General features: G+C 38.9%; 1 protein-coding gene and 1 non-coding gene across 3 annotated transcripts in view; one reads left to right on the plus strand and one right to left on the minus strand.

Moving 5' to 3' along the window:
- The window catches only part of Pdgfc (platelet derived growth factor C), a 184293-nt gene that overhangs the window by 26417 nt on the left and 142457 nt on the right, over positions 1-15419 (plus strand).
- On the minus strand, positions 971-1032 carry Rnu7-62 (RNA, U7 small nuclear 62). The gene has a single exon (XR_015679234.1). It is a non-coding gene; the product is annotated as a U7 small nuclear RNA (small nuclear RNA).

Consider the following 15419-nt stretch of genomic DNA (forward strand, 5'->3'; position numbering starts at 1 on the left):
GCTCCTGGCAGGATGTGACTGAAGAACCAGAGAGTGGAGAGTGATGTTGTGAATGTCGAATGTTGTATAGAGATTCCTCTTTCTACAGCTTGAGAATACTTTATAGTGACACAAGGATGTAAATGTCACAGTAGTGACCACGACAGGAATGAGACAGACCAGAGGTCAGAGTCTGAACATGTTTTGACATTGCAGCTCTTGAGATCTGTGGACTGACCGGAAGGAGGAGCTGCATGGATTGTGGGTGGTGGACTGGAGTTCTTTCTCCTACAGCTTTTAGCAGATTTGTGCTTGGAAACTGTTTCTGTCTCATAATTTGTCAGGGGATTTGTCAATATCCCTGCCTTGGCAACCCTTACACACCTGAATTGATCAGGACAACGGCCTTAGGTAAGGGATACAGATTAGAGAGGACCGTTCTTTTAGTCATGATGATGATGGGAGTAAATCAGCAAAGAGGAAGGAAACAAAGGATGACCTGGAGGACTGTCGCAATTGCCTAGTCAGGTGGAACTCTGCGTTGCTTTTAAATAGAAACCGTTATGCCAGGACAGCTTACATTTAATAATACAGAAAGGCAGCATCGATCAAATGTTTAGAATATACTACTTATACACTTATTTACTTTGCACTTCTTGATCCCTTTCATCCTCACTAAAATCCCATTAGAAGAATTACGAGTATTGGTCCCAGGCTGAGAAGGACCCACTTAGCCAAGATTAGGCAGCTGAGGTAGGTGTCCGAAGTCTTAGAGTAGCCAATGTCTGCTTTTCAGTCATAACCCTTTATTCTTAACTCACATTGCCTCTTAAGAGAACTTTAACTAAGTAGAATTGAGACCTGGTTTGGTTAGGTACTGTGGAGACTTGCTTAGTTTATGGTTTCAGATCTTATATGTAGACATGTTACAGAATGTTCTTAAAATACTTTGGATGGTATATATAAAACACCTCAACTTTTTTTTTTAAAATTAGGTTTTCTGACTTTGGTCAGAAAACCTGCTAAACAAATTCTAAAAGGGCTATAACTTCACCTCAACTTTTAACATACCATAGTCTCAGCTGAGTTCTTTCTGACAGTTTTCGTTATTGTTGGCTGCTGTGACTGCATCCCTAGTACAAGGTGGGTAGACTGTATGTTTGAACCCAAAGATGAGGTGAAGTCACGTGAGGCAACCCTAGTGTGCGCTATCAGAAAGCCCTCAGATCTATCACACATTTGGTCTTCAATTCATTTTATTTTTCTTGCTGTGTGTTCAGAAACCTTTCCTGTTTCCAGGACGCACATGATGGAATGAGAAAATGAACACTTGCCAACTTTTGTTTTTATGAACTCTGCATTTTTTCTGAACGGCCACATAAAGAACTGTGTTTTAGAGAGAATTTTCTGAGCAAGAGGTGACCATAAGAAAGAGCCTGGGTTTTGTGGCATGTCAAAATCAGATACCAACCAGCTGAGAATCATAATCTGGGTCCTAGGTAATATCCATTACTGAACAGAAACCCCAGAATCCTATCAGAGTCTTAAAGAGAAGCACTTGCTTATTGTGGCACCCATTCTCTTGAAAACCCTATTGTCGCACCACTCCTGGACAGCATCTGTACATGTGTGTGTCTGCTCAGTGCTCAGGACTGTGTGCCTCCAGGATCACGTCTTTAATTTGTTGTTTACCTTTTGCTTTTGACTTGTGGCTCATTTCAATGATTTATACACCACCCGCTCCTAAGAACTTTCAAAGCAGCTTTCTAAGTTGCCAAGTAGTTTAACTGCACAGCCCCATTGTTACTGACCACAAATACATTCTTCTTTATCCCTCATTTTCCCTATGGGTGTGTTTTCTGCCCTTATGAGGAAATTTAAAGCCTTCTTTTGAGTATTTCTAAAGTTTTCACTTGTTAAATTATAGTGAGTCTCTCTCTCTCTCTCTCTCTCTCTCTCTCTCTCTCTCTCTCTCTGTGTGTGTGTGTGTGTGTGTGTGTGTGTGTGTAAAGAAGCTAAGCTACAAAAACAAAATACATTTGATATTGGGAGGGAACTCATAAGAGGTTTTGAACGCTGTTTGCTTTGAGTCCTGGGACTTTCCTATGCCAGCCCTACGGAGTGCCTGTGAGAACAAAGCCATGGGCTGCATTGTGAATATGATCCTGTGTGCGGTCTGCTGAGAACATGCAGACAGCCCTTTTATGGTCAACCGGGGCTTCCCTCTGGCCCTCAGACAGACCACAGGACTGCATGTTTTAGTATATTTTTGATACCATCTCTAAAAGTAGATTCATAATTCTGGCTCTCTTTTGTGAGAGCTTGGATGTATTTTTTCGATATGTGCCTCTAGTCCATAAAAGATCATCCAGGAACTTTTATGAAGGGTTTTATAGGGAAAAAATGCTATCGTTTTAATTCTTTAGAAAAAACCCATCCGTGTTTCTCTTCAATTTTGCTAATAACATCTATTTTGAAAGTGGGAAGTCATTTTTTCCCTGCCCCCTCCCCCCTCTCCCCTTCCTTCTTTCTTTTTGAGCACGCTCTCCATATATCATGATTGTTCATGTTCTGTCAAGAAATGCACTGCTTCTTACCTATTGCTTAAGTAACGTCTGATTTGAATTTGAAATGTCCTCCATGAGCTCATGTTTTGAGCCCTCAGTCCTCAACCCATGATGCAAGTTTGAAGACTAGGGAGCCCTTAAGGGTGGAGCCTAAGTGGCATTGGTTTTGCTACTTAGCCACAATTTCATGATCTCAGAGAAGTCTCCTAGGATTTATTTAGCTGATGACTTTTCTCAGGACACTTGGAAACTGACTTAAGTACTTAGAGTAAAGGCTATCCTGACATCACAGAAGAGCTGATTTAATGTAATAACAAGACAGGTTCTTTAAAGTTCTTTGGCTGCAAGGTAGTTTTTATTTCCTTCAAATAGCTGTGCTAGGTATGCATTTGCAAATTCAAAACAACATTTATAAATATGTATTGATTTAGTGTGTGTGTATAGGAGTGTGTGTGTGTGTGTGTGTGTGTGTGTGTGTGTGTGTGTGTGTGATTTCGCATGGCACACTGATGTATGTCAGAATTCAGCTGCCAGGTGTTAGTTCTCTTACTCTATCACATGGGTCCCACAGATTAAACTCAAATTGTCAGGCTTGGCCTTAAGGGTCTATACCGAATCACCTTGTTGAACCTAAATATGCACTTTCGCAATTCACATTGTTAGGTAACCTAAAGTCCATTTGCATGATAATATCCTATCTTAATCATTGTTTGCTATAGCATGGCCCACAGTGAGTCTTTGTCCCTAGCCCAGGACTGTGAGTTGGGAAGAGTGATTCTAGAAAGTGTTGTTGCATAGCAACTACATGGCTCTCTCTCCAGTTAGCTTCAACAGCTGTATATGTGATAAATTCAAGTAATTACATCCCCATTCCATTCCACCTTTGTGTCCTCTGAACTGGATCTTTCTCGGCAGTTTTGTGTAATATTTAAAGAGTAAAGCTTACAGAGAGTTCAGAGTTAAATCTGAACTCACTGTGGAATGCATGTTTGAAATTAAGTATTCTCAGAAGAATGTTTTCACCCCATTCCATTGGAAGGTGCATTTACATCAACAATGATGTTGAGAGATATTTTGTGCACACAAACCATGATTTGTTTCTCTAATGCCAAACATTTATTTCTTATATTTCATTTGCACCAAGCACAAGTCTCTTGTTACTTCCTCAGTGCGACTGAAATGAAAGTCCAATGTTTTCTTAACAGCTCAGGTTGTGTGGGTAAATTCTCCAAGTTCTCACTGATGAGCCTGGCTTTATTTCCTAGGTTTATGAAAGAACATTCAGGCAGTTCCCATTTACTTCTTGCTGACTGACAGGTTTTCTCTCATGAACAAGAAAAACTTCATGTTCTTTCTTGTTTGTAGATCTAACTCATTGAGTTATGTTTTCTAATGAGTTCACATTGTTCATGATGTCAGTAGTACAAGTTGTTATATAATGTAAGGTAATATTTGGAACCAGAATCAAAAAAGTCACACAATATAAATAAGCGTTTTGATGTCTACAGTAGAGGTCAGGTAGGCAGAGTGTGTAGCTTAACAACCTTCAGCCTACACTCTAGTAGTATATAGTTTGAATATCAAATCTGTTTAGCTAATAGTATGGGTATGGTTGTTATTTATTTAGAAGAGAAGCCATTGTATTCAAGGAGAGGACTGAGCAAGAAACCTCCATTCCTAAGGAGGATTAGAGTCTTCCTCGGCTATGTCATCTACTCAGGAGGAATTCTACTCTGCTATTTTCCATTAACACAATCTTTATCTCAAATCAATACGATCTGAATATTTTTAATTATTGTTCCTAGTCAGCATCTAGATTTCTTTGTCTGAGTATTGAAAAGGTTAAGTGAGTTGCACTTTTATTCTTAAGAATTTCTTAGTATACTCTGTTAGGTGTGCCCTGTTATGACATAAGCAGCATGCTCACACAGACAGTATTGATTGTGTGGTCATTAATCATTTCCACAGTTTTCTTCTGAATAAAATATGCTTAACATTTGCTCACAAAAACTATTGTTTCCTTGGATAACATTTGCAGTTTGTTACCTGTGAGGTTATAATCTAACTAATTTTTTCCATAGAAGTAACGTTTCATGTCTAGTATTTTAACGTTGCCTTGTTCATGGCATACACTTTGGTCAGTATTTTTCTCTATAAATATTTGTTCAGCTCTAGAGGTTCAGTTATTGGGTGTGCTAAAAATATCTGTTGAGTATTTCTTTCTCTTATAAAAATTTATTCACAAGAGAATATTATATGAAGTGCTTAGAATGTCTGCACTGTAAATCTCTCTGGGTAGCACCAGACTGTTTCATTCTTTTCCTCTCCACAGGATTCCTGCCTCTACTAACACTTCAGTTTTGTTCAGTCAGCACGTTACAGCTCAATTCTAAGTCTGTATTAAATTTGGGCATTATAACAGCCCTACAATAGGTATCCAGGCAATCTGTCTCTTTTGTACATGATGTCTTGAGAATTTCATTGCATGCCTTCCTATAGGTCAAAATTTTATTTTTAACTAATATTAGATATATTTAAGGGAATGTGTAAAACACTCATATGTAACTATTGGACATAAATTGGTGGATGTGCCCTTAAATAACTCAGTTTTTGACTTATCTCACATGATCTTCTTACTCAATCCTCAAATGTTATTTTCTTGTGAATTATACTGTGTAGACCAAGATAGTATTTCCGGTAGACTGTTAGCTTCAGAAGTCTGTACTGCTCTTCTCTTCCTCATGCCTTTATTTACACATTTAACAAAATTTTTTGTTCCTACTATCCCTAAGTGCATCTTAAACATTCCATCAAACACTGTCACTTGGTTCAGGATGACAGTATCCCCATAGTATACTATGGTCTCCTCTCATTTGAGGTTCTCCTTAATGTGTGTGGTCACTCTGGCCATTAGAGTCACCTGTGAAATCCCTCTACAGCTCTTCTGTGGCCTTGGGGAAGGAATCTCAGTTCAGGTCCTCAGTGTGTCTTTCCACCTTTCCACTTTTCTAGTTGTCTTTCTCCCAAGTCTTCTTCCCCCTGTTGGAAAGAGTATATTAACAGTTTAGCGTTTATAAGGCAAAAGAAGTCTCTCAGTATACCGGTTGATGCTGATTCTTCCTCATCTCTCTTGAGTAGCAGTGAGCCTGGGTCAGGTTTGAGGAGATGGGGAGTGTGTAAGGGAGACACCAGGAGTATAGAAGAAACTCTCCTTTGAAGGTTTCTGGTTCTACCCCATCAAGTGATGCTTGCTTCTGTTGTGCTTCTTTTCACAAACACGGCATTTAAAGTGTTCTGCTGTCACCGGGATGTCCTAAGAGGCTTTGCCTTTACAGATTTTACTTAGCATTCCTGGCCACCAGTACTGTGCCTGCTGCCTGAATGAAGCCTTCCTGGCATACTTTTGTCTGTAAAGCTCTCCTTACAATCTGCGTTCTTGTGTTTAGAAGCAGTAGATGGGACTTCAGAACTTTGCTTGGGACCATTTTACATAGCATGTCTATGGATAAATATCCAAAACCTAGGACTAACTGTCCTGCACAATCACACGGTTTGCAACATATTAGGACTGAAGATGAACATCTGCGGCGTACTGTTACAGAGCCTGGGAACAGGATCTGTGGAAAACAGTGCCCCTGGGTCACTCTATAGTATCTGCACGTGTTCTAAGCATCACACATGGAGTTATAAACTAGGTATTGATTTGCTTTTACAAATAATATTTACTGAGTAGTAGGCAAATGTATCAATACAGACTCTGAATAAAGAGACTTTAGTTTAATGAGTTCAGATACATTATTAAATACAGTAAGCCATTCCCTAAGGATGAGGTCAGTTCTGAGGAATGCATTTGTGGGTTATTTTAATTTGAACATTTATAGAGGGTGTTGGTAAAATCTACATCACATAGGTCAATGGCATCATACAGTCTTTTGATGCAATTAAGAGATGCAGGAGGCTGCTGCTGGTTTGGCACCGTGGACTGATTTAAGTAAACAGGCCTGTATGTAGGAGGATCATGATCTATAATAACAATTATTGAGAATGAATAAATCAGTTTAATGTTAAGTTTCATGGTTCTACAGACTACATTTGAGCAGCTTTACTTTCCTTGTTATTTGGCAACAGACATTATATCTAGTGACAGCTACTACAGACCAGCATTTATTACTTTCATTTCACCAAAGCCTTTAAAAGCCATATGGATTCTCTGTAAGGGTGAGATTGCACAAACGTGGGGATGCTCAGTGTGGAAACTGTCCTTGGTCCACAGTTCAGTGGGAAGTGCCACCACCAAGAGTCTCCAAAGGCCGGACTGCTCTACTGTAATGGCTGTCATAATTCTCATTCCAAACTTTTTTATTTTTACTCTTTGAGAACAAATGTAGTATATGTGTCTTAGCCTTACTTCTTTTACCATTACCGTAAGGTAAATATGCCTGTTTTGATTTGCGAATGCTAGCCTTAAAAGCATTACTCTATAAAATTAAAACACAAGACTCTGAAGAATTCCAGTTGAAAAGGCCAGGCGCTCAGTTGGTGGTGCTGTGCATCTGTAATATAGATGTTGGGGAGTAGAGGCAGGAGGATCAGAAGTTCAAGGTCATATAGGCTTATATACCTATCACCAAGTTCATCTAAGATATATGAAACCTTGCTTTGAAAGCAATGATAAGAAGGCTGGAGGCATTGTTTAGTGGTTAAGAGCAGTGCTAAGTCTTGTGCTGAATCACAACCAACTATATTCTGGTTCCAGGAGACCTGATGGCTTCTTTTGACTTGCTTAAGTATCAAGCAACGATGACGTATGATGGTACACATCATACATGCAGGCAAAATAATCAGACACATAAAGCAAGCGTGCATGATAAAACCACTTTGAGAAATGGCTTGGAGGTTAAGTGCACTTACTTTTTTGTATAGAGGACCAGAATTTGGTTCCTGTAGACCAGCAGCTCATAAATGCCTGTGACTCAAGATACAGGGGATTTCAGAGTCTCTATGGCCTCTCTGGGCATGCACACATGCATATCTGTGCACACACACAAGCATAAATGAAAATAAATCAAAATAACTGAAAACAATATAAGAAATACATAGAAAATATGAAGTTAATCTCTACCATGTGGGTCCTAACCAAAACAAAACTTACTGATGTTACTATTAATAGATTAAATTGGTCTTGTACCAGAAAGCAAACATCCCTGTCTTATCTCTCTTATTTATACATTTTCTAACAATTTGAGCTATTTTTAAAAGCAAGCATGTCATGGATGGGTGTTATAGATGTTTTTAAACTGTTGATAAGATGTCCTTTTGTGAGAAATGTTCAGAGCAATTTTCAAGGGGAGGAAAGTTCTAAACTAAAACCTTGAAGAATGCTTCACTACCTGAGAGGTTTCTGTTCAACAAATGTTTAAAAAAAACTTCTATAAATGTAAAGTTTAAAAATCCTATAAACGTAATGTTTAAAAGTCCATGCAAATATCCGTCCCAGTGTAAACATAAACCATAATTCTGAATAAATATCTCCACTTTGGTTGAAGAGGATAGTTAGCATAGCTAATGTCTGGGTGGTCCAAAGCTTCAGGAGACTGGAGCATGCTGAGGTGTCAGCCTGGCAGGCTTCCCCTCTTACAGGAGAGTCTTGCATTTGTCCGTTCTTGAGACCTTGGCCATTCTAGTGTTCATAAATGGCTAAGGTGTCTGATGAGTGGCAAGGTTTCTGTGTGTCTTGCGTTTTTGTTTGTTTTTAAACTGGGAGCGAGTAAACATTGACCCTCCTCAGGCAGACAGCCTGAAGTGGAAGCAGTATCCAGAGGTGCACATCATCCAGGCAAACATGAGCCTCCTTGGATCTCTGCCTATTGTTTAAGCCTCCTTAGCAGTACAAACATTACACTCTTTGTTCTGTAGCTCAGAGACATCTAACTGCCTTTGTAGTGTCACTGTTATCTTTTCAGATGCTTCACCATTAGTCTTGGGAAGAAAAGGCAAAAATGTTTACTAATAGGAGCTACGTGCTATTGTATCCACCCCACAGAAGGAGTCATGCTTACTGATTTTTAGTTCTAATGGTCAGGATTCTAAGGCTGTTGTGTTCTTTGCTTTCACTGCCCCCTCCCCACCCATGTTCAAAATGCTCTTTTGAATTCCATACATGGGTGAGCATCACCTCACTCAAAAGGAGTAGGAGAAGGTGTAAAATCAGCACTGGGATTACTATGCAAGGAAATTAAGCCCAGGATAAAATGGAGACTGGTTTATGTATATTAAAATCTTAAAGCTATATTCTCAGTACATAATTATGATATGTTAGTCATTTACACAAGGTGTGTTTCAGGTTTAATTTTTTTTCTTCACAATTATACGGCTGTCATCACAAGGCCACAAAGAAATGTCTTTTTAAAGAGTCTGCAAGCAGTTCACGTTATTTCCCGTCTCCAAAACCATTCACAGTTTGGGTAGGTACACAGATCTTCCATTGATCTGGTCAAGTCTCCTGTCTTTCAACCCTAGTTACACCGAGGACTTCTCTTAGCTCTGGGCTTTGGTGGTGATTTTCCATGATTTTTGGATGTGTGTTTTTAATCTACTGTCTGACTTTGCTCTACCTGTTGAGCTGGAAAAAAGATGGATGTCAATAGGGTGTGGTATGCAGAACTGTGGGAAAGACCTTGACCTGTGGATGAGCTTAGCTCCTACAATTGTCATTTTTAAGCAGTATTTGTAATTTGTACACTGTGAGTGTGGATTTCCTGGTGTTCATTGAACATTACCCAGTAATATGCTTTTGAGGGCTATCAGAGACACACCCGTAAAGCGCCAAACTAGCCGAGTGAGCAAACCAGATCTCTTGGTTTAGAGCCATAATTTAGTGACTGTCGATTCTGTGTTCTAACATCTGGTATATCACCATGTGTGACCTGAGGAATTTTTTTTCAACATCTCTACTTGTGTGGGCTTTGGTGTAGGGCTTTATGCTTCTCAGGACATTGCAAGCTCTGGCTTGTCAACGCTAGTATCTTCAAAGGACCGTTTGAAATGCACGAGAGCAAACTTTTGAAATCCCCCAGTTAAAAGTGTTATCAATGATTGCTGATGTCATAAGCACAGGGCAGAGGAAGCAGGGACTCTCTCCCATTTTTCTCTGCATTGACTGGGAACAGAGACTCCCACTTTGTTCTTAGCTGACTGGAGCTAACCGCTTTTGAACATCAAGCCATTAACTGATGGAGGCAGAGGAAGAAACAGAAATAGTTTTTTTTTCCTCTTGGGTTAATTCCTTTGTCTTTGAATACTTTTACGAGACTGAGAGATTGGAAATTTCATGATCAGATTTCATGGAGCAAAACCAGCTGTATCTTGTGGAACTTAGAACTGCTATTTTATTTTGTTTTTCAATGAAAAACTGGTTTTATGAACTATGGACATCTTATGAGACCTTATAATTACATTTTATCCTTCTACTTCCCATTTTCCTCCCTTGCTTCTCCAACCCTGCCCTAGACTGCTGAGCGGAGGTGCAGTTTTCATAGTGTGTAGGTTTTGAAGAGACGATGCACCGTATCAACATACACAGATGCTTGAGTATTGGATTTACATATCTTAAAGGGTGCTTTTTATTCTTATATTATTATTTTCCAAAGGCTAACTCATTTGCATGCTGTCTCACAGGCTTCTCTGTCTTCTGTCAATTCTGAAATGATGGATATGTCTCAGAGGACTTCATTAGTAGTCTTGTCACAGTGCTCTGTGTGTTGCTTTCTCTCTTAAGCTGCCCCTCACGGATTTATGGATCAATCTTTTTTTCTCCTTGTTTTTCCTACCTTTTTTGAATTCCTACTTTTTTCTCTATTCTATTTCTTTTTATTGATTTGCTTGGCTCTCCTGGACACGTGCTCATGTATTCGTTATATGGCTGTCCTCTTCACAGCAGTAAACTGTTCGCTGAACAAGCAGAGGACTGTGAGTTTGATCCACCCAGGACTTGTGTAAGAAGCCCTATGTAGTAGCAAGTACATATAGTCTTAGCTCAGGGGAAGTAGAGATGGTCAATTCTCCATAGTTCCTGCTTGTCAAATCCAGCTGACTGCTCAGCTCTGGGTATATTGAGAGAAATTACTTTAAAGAAATAAGGTGGAAAGAAATCTAGAAGACATCCCATGTTAACCTTTGGACTCTATGTATACATACATGTATTCATGTGCATGAGCACAGGTACATGAATACCTTCTACATCCACATGCACTAAACTAAACAAATAAAAGAAACACAGAAAGAACCATCCAAGAAATTCACACTTAGTCTCAGTAACTATAAATTTTATTATTATGAGAAATGAAAAATGTGGTTTATGTAGTGCCTTGTAAGGAGTCTACTACATGAAATTCTTTTCTTCAAGAGTTGTGTATTATAAACTCCTCCAAGACTACCATAGGAAGACCTCCCTCAGAGCTTTTTAAAGGATGGGAAAAAGAAACCAAATAGTGGGTTTAGATGGAAGGATACCTAAAGAGACAAGTGAGAGCATGCCACAGGGGTGTAAAATCTCTTTGTGGTCTGTGTGTTGACCTAGCCCCTCCTGGACCATTTGAGCCTCATTCATTCTTCCAAGCAACCTGACCCTTGTCCTTCACTGCTGGGCCAGCTATTCTGAGGCTGGCTTTCATTTTTTCCTTACTCAAACAAGATCTTTTCCTTTTCCTTCACCCAAATCCAGCTATTTCATCCTTGGGTGCACATTATGTATCTATGTATAATTCATGATATTTCAATTTAGGAATAAATGTAGATCACTGTCCAGATGAAACGTATTAGGAACTGACCTATGGACTGGAAAAATCTAAACAAAATGAGCCACGTGGGTGAAAAGCAAGTTACTCAGTGTCACCTTTGTTTTCTTGAGTTCAAACTAACAGTTTGACACCATAAAAATTAGCTATTTTTAATATTCCATTTTTGAAATATATTTAATTGTTTTAATGTTGTACTAATAGTTAGTGGTGACCCTGTTTTTGCACTCTACCACAGAAGAGACTCAGCTACTTACTGACCTATAAAGTCATTCCTCATGAAGGCCTACTGTCAGACTCCTTTTGGTTTCTATGCATTGCTCATTCAGAGTAGGTCCACATCTTGAGAACTTCTAGGCTAGATATTAAAAGGCCTTATCTCTTTAAATAGCCTTGGGTTTTTAATTCTTAAACTTTTTTTTGTACCATGTGAGAATCACCCTTTTTCTGAGTGTTCATGGACCTTTATCTGCATCTATTATAAGAAAATCTTTGATCAGTTTCGGGTCTCAGCACTAAAATTGAGAATTGATATAGGAAATACCGTTACTCTCCCACAGGTCTCTGCATTTGGTGGTAATTTCTTTGATGTTCAATATTTATAGAACGAATGAAAAAATATTGAGCTAACAATTTAGTGATTTATAACATAGTGAAAGATTGTGGACACAACTTTATCTCGTTTTCCTTGATTAAATTGTGTCAGGAGATCCCACCTATCGCATGCCTTCAGAATGCCATGCAGTGTACAACTCTTGAATGTGCATCCGTGTGTGTGTGTGTGTATAACAAATACACATCTTAATTTTAACACGGTTTAAAACAGTCTTCACTTTATTATCACACATGTGCCTTCTTCCTCCTCTTCCTCTTGGTAGGGGCCCCTGTCATTACCTCATAAAGTTGCTGCTGAACAAGGGAGGCATGACTGAGCAACTCATCTTTCTGCGTACAAGCTACCCAAACCCCCTTCCAAGAATTGCAGTCTGGTTCATGGAACCTTTGCAATCTGTTTTTATTTATTATTATTTTTGCCTGCTCTGTTCACCTAGTTTCTCATGAAGTTCTACTCTGACCGTGTAGTCTGACTAAAGCTTTTTTTAAGGCAAGTACACTAAGCTTCATCCAGCTCTGAGATTGCTTCTGTCTGGAATCCTTCACCAGGTTTGCACTGAGATTCAGCACTCACATCTCCAGTTCTCCGCTTGGGTTCAGGCTGCTTCCTTGCTTGGCATCGAGTAACGCCTGCCTTAGGCATCTGCTTTTTGCTAGCTCTCCTCTTGCAGCGTCACAGAGCAGGAGAGGGGCTTCTTCCCTCCAGGGCTTCAGAGGACTTGCTATATAAATGCTAGTGAACTCTTCTGTCCTTTGGCCGCATGTCTCATGGGCAAAGAGCATCTCCACTGGGAAGTGACAGACATCATTCACCGTGAGAGTTGCTCTTGTGAGGACTTCTTCCTTGGCTCTTTCCTTTCACTGTGCTAGCTCTCCAGTTCAACCATTTGAATAGAATAGATTCTTTGCACTTAACCTCCATCCCAAAGTCTATGTCTAGGGATATCACACTTAAGATACTTTCTGATATCTAGACTTTTCCAGGTCTAATCATTTTACTTCTCTGAATAACATTTGCTACTCTAATATTTCCCAAGAAATTTTTATTGAAAAGTTCTACCCATACTGGATGTTTTCCTTCATTTCATAAATGCAGAATAAATACAAGTACTAAATAAATTATTGATGAATAACTGAGTAAGGTTTTCACATATACACATATGTATACATTACATTATTATATTTACATAATATATTTACACAGATTTACACACACAATATCTATCTATATCTATCTATATCTATCTATATCTGTCTGTCTATCTATCTATCTATCTATCTATCTATCTATCTATCTATCTATCTATCTATCTATCTATCTATCTATCTATCTATCCAAATTCCCAGTTTCAAGAATTCACATTGGAAGACAAAGCAGTTAAACTACCACATCAAAAGACACTTGGGTGCATCTAATGAAGCCTTAGACTGTTCTAAGGACCACTTTCGCACAGAGCACAAGTTTTAGCTATTCACTGGGACAACATCTTAAAAATGTCTCTTTTGTCATGTTTAGGCAAGGCTGCTTAGGTAAAGTGCCATATTTATGAATGTCTTTAAAAGAATAATATTGTTAGGGAAGAAACATCAGCAGTTCCCAGCAACACTGCTTAGGCATCAGCAGCTCCTTTCTCCTCCCCATCCTGCAGCGTCTGTCTTCCCTTCGGTAGCTCTAGCCATGTCCACCTCTACCTTCTGTGCCGAGTGGTTTGTGTCTTCCGGTACACTGTGAGCACAGGAGTATATCAACTTCATCTCCTGTCTCTGTTCCCAAAACCATGCCTGTGTTAGTAAAACACAGAGAAATAGTTGCTGGCCGATGTGATGTGCTGCTGCTACATCCAGTTTTAGCCATTTTCCTGGACACTTTTCTTCTGTCACTTTAAGTAAATTGGGCCTTAACAGCACCCCTAATAAATGGCCTTTTATTGGATAGCACATGTCTTATTTGCCCTACCATGCTATAAAATATTTAATGCAATTCTCTTTTTAATTAATTAAATTATTTCTTTAGTTTTTATTTTATTGAAAATGTATCCTGATTATGGTTTCCCCTTTATTATTCTTGGTTTCCCCCACATCCCCTCCCATCCAGATCTACTTCTTTTTCTTTAGTATTAGAAAACAAGCAGGCATCTAAAGGATAATGGGTAACAATACAATATAATACAATACAATAAAATAATGAAGTGAAATACAAACTAACACATTGAAATAGGACAAAACAAGCAGAAAAAAATAGCCTAAAAACACATGAAACAGAGACCCACTTGTTTGCACACTAAGGAATCCCATAAACATTAAACTGAAACCCATCATATATATGAAATATATATGAAATATATATGGAGGGAGGAGGGAGGGAGGGAGAGAGATAGAGATAGAGATAGAGATAGAGATAGAGATAGAGAGAGAGAGAGAGAGAGAGAGAGAGAGAGAGAGAGAGAACCTTTAGGGTAAAAAGAGAAAAGAAAAAATAAGAGGTAAAATTAAAAAAAAATATAAAAAAGGCAGAGCCCTGTCATGACATTATGGGACAAGGAGCATCTAAAGACGCCATGCAGTTTGATTTTGTTGGCCATCTACTGCTGGACATGTGTCTTATCCTTAAAGAATGATTTGTTTCCCCACCGAGACTCCTTAGGAGGAAACCAAATTTTCATTCGGGAGTAGTTATCAGTTAACTTACGGGTTAGGAATAGGAGCATGTGCCCAGTTGTCCTTTGAGCTCCAGGAGCCATGCAGATCCTGTGCATGCTGCCTTAGTCTCTGTGCACTCGTACATGTTCATCCATCCTCATGATGTAGAGTGCCTCGTTTCTCTGATGTCCTCCATTCCCTCTGGCTCCCTCCCTCTCTCTGCCTCTTTTGCTGTTCTGTTCCCTGCGCCTGGAGAGGAGGAATTTGATGGAGACATCCTAGTATGGATTAGTGATCCAAGGTCTTCACTCTCTGCATATTGTCTGGGTATAGGTTTCTATTTTTCCCATCTGCTGCCCATAGGTGTGTTGATTAATTATGTCTGGGTCTTCAGATTGACTCTATTGACTAACACATCTCTTTTTGTGCCAATTCCTTTTATTATTTCAGCTCTGCAGTAGAATTTGAAGTTTGGAATGGTAATACCTCTAGGAGTTCTTTTATTACTCAAGACTGTTTTAGCTATCCTGTTGTATGTTACTTTTCAATTTTTGTTTTTGTTTTGTCTGGCTATTTTTAAAGTAGTAGCAAAAAGATTGTCATTTGAATGACTTTGAGGATAATTTCAAAAACTGAATCTTTGCTTTTACATTTAGTTTTTATGGAATGGCTTGAAGAGGAAAACAGCTTTTGCTTTTTCCCTTCTTTTTTGCTTACAAGTTAATTGCTTTCATTAGCATTTTCCTTCTGTGCTAGCAATTAGCAATATTTACAATTAATTGCTAATGATATCCCGTTCTTAGTTTTCTGTTGCTATGTTTTC

The sequence above is a fragment of the Rattus norvegicus genome, chromosome 2 (assembly GCF_021556685.1).
Source record: "Rattus norvegicus strain SHRSP/BbbUtx chromosome 2, alternate assembly SHRSP_T2T, whole genome shotgun sequence".
Classification (NCBI taxonomy): domain Eukaryota; kingdom Metazoa; phylum Chordata; class Mammalia; order Rodentia; family Muridae; genus Rattus; species Rattus norvegicus.